Genomic DNA, 10028 nt, shown 5'->3' with positions numbered 1-10028 from the left:
TAGCATAGTATAAAGTAAATGATGAGGAAGCTGACTCTTCAACATTTTCCTTGGATATCCCTTTTCTCGCCATCAGCATAATAAGCAGAAGATTCCTCAGTTCAACTCACCCACATTGTGCTCAGTTAAATTTGTTGAATTGAGTTTAGTAATCTCTGCAGGATCATGTGAAGCATCTGTTGGAAGAAATAGAGAAATGATTTGTAAAAATACAAGGGATCCCTCAATAAAGGAGAAGATTAATTCAACGTCTCTGACACACCTGAGTTGCCAACCGTTTTATTTTCCCATTTGTCAGGATTTCTAACCACACAGTATTTTTGCCATGAAATCTAATTTGTGCAAATAAATTCACATTTTCAAATTCTGCAACTATTTTACTACTTTTTACGTAAATAGACAGACAGACAAGGACATAATCAACTAAATCAGTGAACAAACTGCTGAGAAGCTGAGAAAGACTATTGGCTTTGTGAAGAAATTAGAAAACATGTTTCTGTTGCTGGTTTCAGAGTTAGCTGAAATTGTCCACACACAATTAGCTACTGGAAATATCTTTGTGATTTTGCCCCTTCATTTGTTCAAACAGTTTGTCCAATCGTATCCCTTCTAAACTTTAATCAGTGCTTTCAATGCTTTTGATGCATTCTTGTCATTCTGTGATATAAAATCAATAAGCTACAGAAACGCATTATTCTGAGGCCTTTAGGAATCTACAATTGTGCATCATATGCATTCAGAAGCTCAGTTCTGTTTTTACTCAGTCAACTTATGAAAAGTGAAAGAAGCACATCTTTCTCTCTGAACATTTTCCTGCATGTTCTGTGTTGTGGCTGAACTAAAAACAACCCCAACCTGTCGCATAAGCAAGTGCAAATTATTGATGGGCAGATTTGCATTTGCATGAATTTAGTGCCATCTGCTTTCTGCTCTGATTTGGATTATTTTGCTTTACCAAATCACAGATTAGTCGTCATTGACGGCTCAAACATGAATGAAGACAATCTTCCTTAATCTGAACAAACATTTTATGTCGACCACTAAACCTTTTAAATGACCGTGGCAACATCACTGACCAGTTAGATTCATATTGTCACCCACCTGCCAACAACCTTTGAGTATCTTTTGACAAAAAGTGAAAAACAGGTTAGCAATGTTTTAAAGACAGACTTTTATCAGCTTTGTGACTTCATGTGCTGCTATTTTCAGTTTGACTTTGTAAATTAAAACCAGACCCAATCAGTTCATATTTCAAAGACTCCATGCCTGATGGTCGGTACATGTCATGCTCTTTCTTGCATGTTATTCTTGCATGATTTCTTAGTCTTGTGCTGAGTGTGGAATACATGTGGATATAAACAAGAATATGCCAGAGCTAAAGTCCACTCTATAAAACTTTGGCAGAGTGAGCCATCCCACAAAGGGCTTTTATTTCTGCTTCAGTGGCTCTGAAGGATTTTGTCAAAGAGGGATATTTGAGAGACAAAAAGACACGGCCAGAAATAAAACACCTGCTGCTATGTTTGAAAAAGGTGCAAGGACTGAGATCTGTGGACAACTTCAGGAGCCTTTGAAACAAGAAACTACCTTTCACAAGCACCAAGTAAATAAATTTGTTCATTGGTTCTATCAGCTCACAATTGTCATCCGAAAAGGCAGTTATCAAAGAGAACATCACATGTCAAGTCTTTTGTGCTTTGAGACCACGAGAAAGAAAAAAAAACAGATCAATGTGGGGAATTATTGACTTTGACTGCCGGTCCTATTGGACCTTGGTGTTTTGTTCAGCTAAATTGTCCAGGTGGAGGGCGATGGTGAACCTGACAGCCTTGTGCCACCATGTTTTAAACCACACTGAAGTAGTGTGCCTTACAAAAGATTACTTATCCTTGAACTTTTTGTAATAATTTGTCTCATTACAGCAGCAAATGGATGCTACATTATCTACAACACAAGACAATGTATAATTTCAAAGTGGAAGAAGATAGTTCTATGGTTTTTCAAGTTTTCTTAAGAAAAAGATCAATTTAAATATGCTGTAGTTTGATTCCTCAAAATAAAATGATTTTTAGACGTCAGAAAGCAGTCGACTGATGTACTCAGATGTTTGTTAGAGAACAAACCTCAGACAACATCCCTAGACACGCAGTCAAAACTACTCATTTACTTAAACCATGTCCTGATTTAGAATGAGAGACAAAATCCAAACCACAATTCAGCATCTCTTAAAAGATTTGTAAATCGATACTCACAGACAGTCTCCATTCACACTGGATGAGTTTGTTTTTTTTGTTTTGTCAAGAAGAATGGCAACAATGTTGCCTATCAGATGTGCAAAGGTGGTAAAAACAAAACCTGAAAGACTTGCAGCTTTACCTGATGCAGGAGACACGTTGACTCACACAAAAGCATCTTACTTTCTTTTGTAAAGTATTTAAAACCATCAATCGCTTTCATTGACTTCACAAAGGATGGACCTTGTGGTGGTCTGTTCCTTAACATCTTCCTCAAGGTTCACTCAGGGAGAGTCAACAAATTTTACATCCAAACTCTCCTGAGAAACTAATGGAAATAGATTTCTTGCCTGGTGACCAACTGACACAAAATTCATGACACAAAATATTGAGTATGAAGTAGTCATACTCAATATTTTCAGTAATTGTAATCTTAAAAAGTATATATTTTGGATGGCATAAAAATATATTTTTAATATCTCGGAAACCAAAGCTGCACAAACGAACATTTTAACGGCACAAACGGAGCACAAACCAATCAGAGTATTTGCTGGATTATTTGAGTAGGTGGGTATCAGCTTCACGGAGGTCTGTTTGGCTTCTCCCATTAAACACCAAGTTAACTAAAAATTCTCCCTCTTCAGATGCCAAATAAGCTGCATTTCCCTCCCAATTCTTTTTTTTTTTTTGCATAATGACCAGTTGTTGCACCTATAGTTTAAGTAGAGTAATTGTAACGGCTTTTTTTCTTCATGTTGGCCACATTTTCTGTACTGACTATTTTGTCATTTTCAGCACTGACCTTACTGAAAGGAAAAACTGGAGGCTTATAGAAACTTTGTATTTTCTGTCCTGGAAGGTTTACTAAGAAGCTGGTTCAGTTGTAAAGCAAGTTAAGTTAACCTAAAGCAGGTTAATTTAACCTGGTGGTTTAAGTAAAGCAACTAATTTTCTTAACTAAACGATGCCTGCAGGTTTATCTATTAGCAGGTATATCTATTGCCTGCATTTGGTTGTGTACATTATTTTACGTGTATTTGACAAGTTTACCAAAATATGAAAAATGTCATTCAAACTGCATTTGCCTGGTTTTACTTTTTACTTGTACTTTTCATTGCATTACTTAAGTACATCCATTTTTACAGTAATTTCCATACTTAAGTACAAGACATTTCAAATACTTTAAGACTTTAACTCAAGTAACATTTCAATCAGTGACTTTTACTTTTACCAAAGTCATATTTTGGAGCGATACCTATACTTTTACTTGACTCTGAGATTTCAGTACTTTATACAACACTGGTCTGTTTCCTTTGTCACTGGTAAAGCAAGGGTAGCACCATTAAAACAAGTGACTAAACCACGACTTGAACTTGCGGCCGCAGTTTTAGCTGTGCGTCTGGACAACATGCTGTCATTTCAAACTTGGACTCAATCTGAGTGAATCAATCTTCTGGTCTGACAGCACACCCGTCCTGCAGTACATTGCAAACACAACGACACGGTTCAAAACATATGTAGCTAATAGAGTGTCCATCATTGGTGATTTCACAAAGGTTACTCAGTGGAGAAACATCAGCTCAAAGTTAAATCCAGCTGATGAAGCCTCTCCAGGCAGGAAGGTTGGCTCTTTTTTAAAGTCTTCCACCCGGATCAATGGGCCAGAATTCCTCACAAAACCTGAGATCCAATGGCCAGCAGGGATTAAGGAATTACCTGTCCATTTAAAAACTGATCCAGAGGTTAAAGATGGGGTCCTGACATGTGCAGCTGTCCTGGAGGAAGTGTGTCCCATCTCTAAGCTGCTCATGTACTTTTCCGGTTGGACAAAGCTAAAAAGATGTGTAGCATGGATCCTGAAAATAAAAGAGAGGTTACGAACAAAGAAGTTGCCAACAGCACATTGTGGAAGTCAAATGTGTGATAAACAGGACAATAAAACGGATGCTCAGCTCACAACTGATGATCTATCCAAGGCTGAGGAAGCCATAGTGAGCATTGTGCAGACAAAACATGATGGCAATGAAACAGCTGCCCTGAGCTCTGGTGCAGTGAAGAAGTCAAGTCATCTGTACAAGCTTGATCCTCTTGTTACTGATGGTGTGTTAACATTTGAAAAGATTCAAGGGTCATGAATAGCTTTGCAAGACACTCTGTTATGTAATGTCGTTGTTTATCTGTCTCAATAGAGCTGCATGAGGACCGACGGTTCATGCCTTACACAGATCATGCTGCATTGAGATCTGCTAGCTTCTCACAAGTCAGGTTCCAAGATGAAGCTTTTTCAGCTGATTAGCTAAAGAAAACCTGAATGGAAAGGATAAATATTGAAAATTCTTCTGCTTTACCAAACTGTTTTGGTATATTAGCAAGTACTCTGAAAGTTTTTTTTATTTTATTTGTTTTCGCATTTTGAAAGTGCTTTCAAAGAGAGTGTCATTGCAGCTGCATTACAGGGAGAGTCATAATACAGCTGAATGGATTCACTGCTGCTTGACTCTGAAAGGCCTTGCTTTAAGGATCACCAAACATAACATTTCCAACCACACAATGCATTACAATGGCCTTCACACAACAGAAACTTGTTTTTTTTTCTGACAAAGGCCATGCTGCAATGCTGCACTTTTTGAAGACTTAATTAAAAGCTGGACCAGCAGTATAAAAATATAAATAAATTCAATTGTGAGTATCTCTGAAATTAATATTTAGTTTTATTATGTTTAAATGAGAGAGTGGGCAGACAAAAATAGAAGAAGTTGGAAAGTTTTTCTTTTTTTTCAGGAGTCTTCAAGAGAGACAGGACACATAGTTAGTGAATATTACTCAAAAGACACCATAGGCTATATAAAAAATACAGTCATATGAAAAAGTTTGGGCACCCCTATTAATCTAAATTATTTTCATCTCTAAATATTTGGATGTTTGCAATAACTATTTCAGTTTGATATAACCAGTAACTTATGGACACAGTAACATTTCAATATTGAAATGAGGTTTATTGGACTAAAAGCAAATGTGCAGTACACATAAACACAAAATTTGACAGGTGCAAAAATATGGGCACGTCAACAGAAAAGCGACATTAATATTTAGTAGATTCTCCTTTGCAACAATAACAGCCTCTAGTCGCTTCCGGTAGCTTCTAATGAGTTCCTGGATCCTGGATGAAGGTATTTTTGACCATTCTTCTTTGCAAAACAATTCCAATTCAGTTAAGTTTGATGGTCGCCGAGCATGGACAGCCCGCTTCAAATCATCCCACAGATGTTCAATAATATTCAGGTCTGGGGATTGGGATGGCCGTTCCAGAACATTGTAATTGTTCCTCTGCATGAATGCCTGAGTAGATTTGGAGCGGTGTTTTGGATCATTGTCTTGCTGAAATATCCATCCTCGGCGAAGCTTCAACTTCATAACTGATTCTTGAACATTAGTCTCAAGAATCTGTTGATATTGAGTGGAATCCATGCGACCCTCAACTTTAACAATATTCCCAGTACCAGCATTGGCCACACAGCCCCAAAGCATGATGGAACCTCCACCAAACTTCACAGTGGGTAGCAAGTGTTTTCTTGGAACGCTTTGTTTTTTTGACACCATGCATAACGCCTTTTTTATGACCAAACAACTCAATCTTTATTTCATCAGTCCACAGGATATTCCAAAATGAAGCTGGCTTGTCCAAATGTGCTTTTGCAGACCTCAAGCGACTCTGTTTGTGGCGTTCTTGCAGAAAAGGCTTCCATCGCATCACTCTCCCATACAGCTTCTCTTTGTGCAAAGTGCGCTGAATTGTTGAACGATGCACAGTGACACCATCTGCAGCAAGATGATGCTGCAGGTCTTTGGAGGTGGTCTGTGGGTTGTCCTTCACATTTCTCACCATTCTTCTTCTCTGCCTCTCTGATATTTTTCTTGGCCTGCCACTTCGGGGTTTAACATGTACTGTCCCTGTGGTCTTCCATTTCCTTACTATGTTCCTCACAGTGGAAACTGACAGTTTAAATCTCTGAGATAACTTTTTGTATCCTTCCCCTAAACAACTGTGTTGAACAATCTTTGTTTTCAGATCATTTGAGAGTTGTTTTGATGTGCCCATGATGCCACTCTTCATAGGAGATCCAGACTGGAGAACAAGTTGCAATTGGCCACTTTAAATACCTTTTCTCATGATTGGATACACCTGGCTATGAAGTTCAAAGCTTAATGAGGTTGCCAAACCAATTTTGTGTTTCAGTAAGTCAGTGAAAAGTAGTTAGGAGTATTCAAGTCAATTAAATGATAAGGGTACCCACATTTTTGCACCTGTCAAATTTTGTTTTTATGCATATTGCCCATTTTCTATTAGTACAATAAACCTCATTTCAGTACTGAAATATAACTGTGTACATCAGTTATTAGATATATCAAACTGAGATAGCTGTTGCAACACCCAAATATTTAGAAATAAAAATAATAAAGATTAATGGGGGAGCCCAAACTTTTTCATATGACTGTATATAGTGAATCTGTATTTCAAATGTTTCTGATCTGACGGGTCGCCAATATCACCTGGTTACTATCATTCTCCCAATTGGGTGGAGATCTCAGCAGGGAATTATTGCTGTTCTTTGTGATCTGGAAGCACTTAGTGCTTTTTCCCCAGAGCGACTACGGGCACACGGCGCTCTGCCTTGGTTACATCGGCGGCTGGTCAGGAGGCCACCACAGATTATATGTGGTCTTAATAGAACCAGGCGGGTTGATGGGAGTCCTTGGGGCTTCATGTGTTCAAACTATTTCTGTGTTACTATGTTCTTGTTCCTTGACATGTTTGTGGCCACACTGAGTGACCAACAGGAGGCAGAAACACATCAGATGCAACATCCAGAATTAAGGTCAAAGGGTCAAAAAGTAGAGGTCGAGGTTGACATGATTAAAACAACTATATATTATGAGTGATTTAAATATTGTGTGTTATCATGTGAGAGGACTGGGTCATCCGATAAAGAGGAAGAAAATATTAGCTGAATTAAAATGGCTTAAAAGTTCAATATCTCTATTGCAAGAGACTCATCTTAACGACTTGGAGCAGCAGAAATTTAAAAGAGAGTCGGTGGATCAAGGGTTTTTAGCCAGCTGTCCAAAAAGCAGAGGGAGGTGCAATTTTATTATAGAAATAGTTCAAATTACTGTTAATGGCAAGAATACAAAGTGTAGACTGAAAAAAGTTCAGATAGAAAAACAAACTTTTCAAACTTTCACTCTTTTCTGCATAAATCATCCAAATCAAAGCAGCAAAATATTTCCTGATTATTTTTCTAAAACATCTTCAAGGATTTCCAGCTAAGTTTGTAGAGAAACTAAAAAACATCATAAACCTGATTTTATTTGTTTAGCAAATATTTTAAAGAGAGAAAAACACTTTTATCTCCTCACTAAATTATTGCAAACTAGAAATCCCAAACAAATCTCCCCTAACTCTACCTAACTAAATAAATCATTTTCTATTAGTTTATAGTTTCTTTCATTTTCTAACAATGTTCTTACACCATGAAGTTTATTATAGACTTTGTAAATAATCAATGTTGTTCTGATCTCTACTAAATCAGAACATTTTAAAGTTTGCACTTTCATTTATTATTCTTGTTCCTAAATATTAAAATGTTTCCATAATTAATGTTAATCTTTTTGTCACATCATTAATATTTGTAATTCTCCTTCCATTAAACTGTTGCTGCTCCAAACTGACCAGATCAAAATAATGAATCAGAAAATAAAGTAAATGTTAACAAATTAGATTCATTGCATAAATTATTTATGTAAAGTAATAAAAGTTTAGGATCCAGTTCTGACTCTTTGTTTTCCACAGGTAACTTCTAGTAAATTATAATTCATATTATTTGTATATTTTGATGTTTTGAGTAACTTTACCCAGGATTATGAAATGAATCATGATTCAGAAATAACTACTGATTATTTTGTTGGATCTTTCTGATTATTTCCTGTTTGTATTTATAATCAGTTCAGTTCTTCTGCAGGAATCAGTTGTTATTTTTCTCTGGACTTTTTTCTCCTCATGATCCATCATGAAACATTTCATCAGAACTTCTCTTTTCCTCATGAAGGTTTTATCAACACGTCTCTAATTTCACTGCAGATTTTCTGCTGCTCTGAAAGAAGAAACTAAAAATCATGTGAGTTGTGATGTCATCAGTCCCACCACATCCCTCACATTTACTTTCAGTTTTAGAGTCAGACTGTTGTTCATATATTCTTCATCAACTCTTTGGATCATTTGATCAAACTGTAAGTTTTATGTTTTTCTAATTGAACTTTGATTTTCTTGTTTGTTTTTTTCTCTCTCATGTTTTTAGAAAACATCCACTTCTGATTTCTGGTCAAAGTTTCATCTCTCTTCCTTTTAAAGTTTAATCTTCAGGATTATTACATTAGTGATGAACAGCTGATGTTTCTTTGGGTTTTCTCTGAACAAATTATTTCATGTTTCCTGGATTCAAACTTTGAGTTGTTTCCAAAAAAGATAGAAGATTAAACCATAATTTATCAGATATCCTGACTTTATTACACCTTGATTTGGTTCTCAAAAGCAATAACACATATGTTACATTTATCCAATTATCCACATATGTGACAATTTATCCTCTGCCAATAACCTGGCAGAGGATAAATTGCTGCTCTTAGTTCATCCTGTTGCCTCAAACCCATCAGAAACCAAAGTGTTTATCAGTCATTACATCATCTTGTCTGCATGTTTTGGTCTTTTTTCCCTTCCTGAAAAAAAATGCTGCAAATTCATGTTGATATTCAGTCATGTACTATTATTACTTTTAACATTATGATGGTAGAAAATACTATTATCAAGCTTAAAAAGATTTATGTTACTGTTTGTTTCTGAAGACTGATGTTCTAACGTTGTCTAATTACACAGTGAGGTTGTAAAAAACCTCTACATATGAAAAGCAACATGTTGACAATATAAAAAACAGGACATGTGGTATGAGAGAGGGAGAAATGATGGAGATATGAGGTGAGCAATGCAGCAACCTGGTGCTTTGCAGCAACCTGGTACATTGCAGCAACCTGGTGTGTTGCAGCAACCTGGTGTGTTGCAGCAACCTCGTGCTTTGCAGCAACCTGGTACATTGCAGCAACCTGGTACGTTGCAGCAACCTGGTGCGTTGCAGCAACCTGCAGCAACTGGTACATTGCAGCAACCTGGTATGTTGCCAGCAACCTGGGTTGTTCTGTGGGGGATGAGGAGGGGAGCCGGCAACGCCAGCATCTCAGTGGGGAGCCAGACTCAGATGACAATAATTGTTCTCACTATTAAACCTCAATGCCAACTCCAGACAAGACAAACTTATGATCGGTTCTGCTTAGCTGAGCTTGCAAATTCTCCAAGGTTTATTCCTGAGGTTTCAGGAACTGCAACTGAACGGTTCCTCTCAGTAAGAACCAGTTCTTGTTTGTGGTTCTGCTCACACAGCATCTGAGTCTGAATGTTCACAGCAAGCATTTCCTTGTATAGACAGGAAGCCTCTCAATGGGCAGAACAGCTGCCAATGTTTTCTGAATTGTATGATATACCAGAGAACTGACGAGCCCAAAAAGCAGAAATCCTGTCATGAAACACTGAGTTGTAAATACATCTTAAAATCCTCAACCAACGATATGGACAGACGCAGGGATTTTCACATTTTTATACTGTTGTTTTCCTAAAGAGGGAGAGGAAATGAGAAACCTGTAACAGGTGCTTTTTGCCGTTTGTTTATTGTTGACATGGTTACCTAG

This window comes from Poeciliopsis prolifica, unplaced genomic scaffold (assembly GCF_027474105.1).
Source record: "Poeciliopsis prolifica strain line A6 unplaced genomic scaffold, Auburn_PproV2 SCAFFOLD071, whole genome shotgun sequence".
NCBI classification, from domain to species: Eukaryota; Metazoa; Chordata; class Actinopteri; order Cyprinodontiformes; family Poeciliidae; genus Poeciliopsis; species Poeciliopsis prolifica.
The sequence above is the reverse complement of the archived record's forward strand: the minus strand, read 5'-3'. Positions refer to the sequence as shown.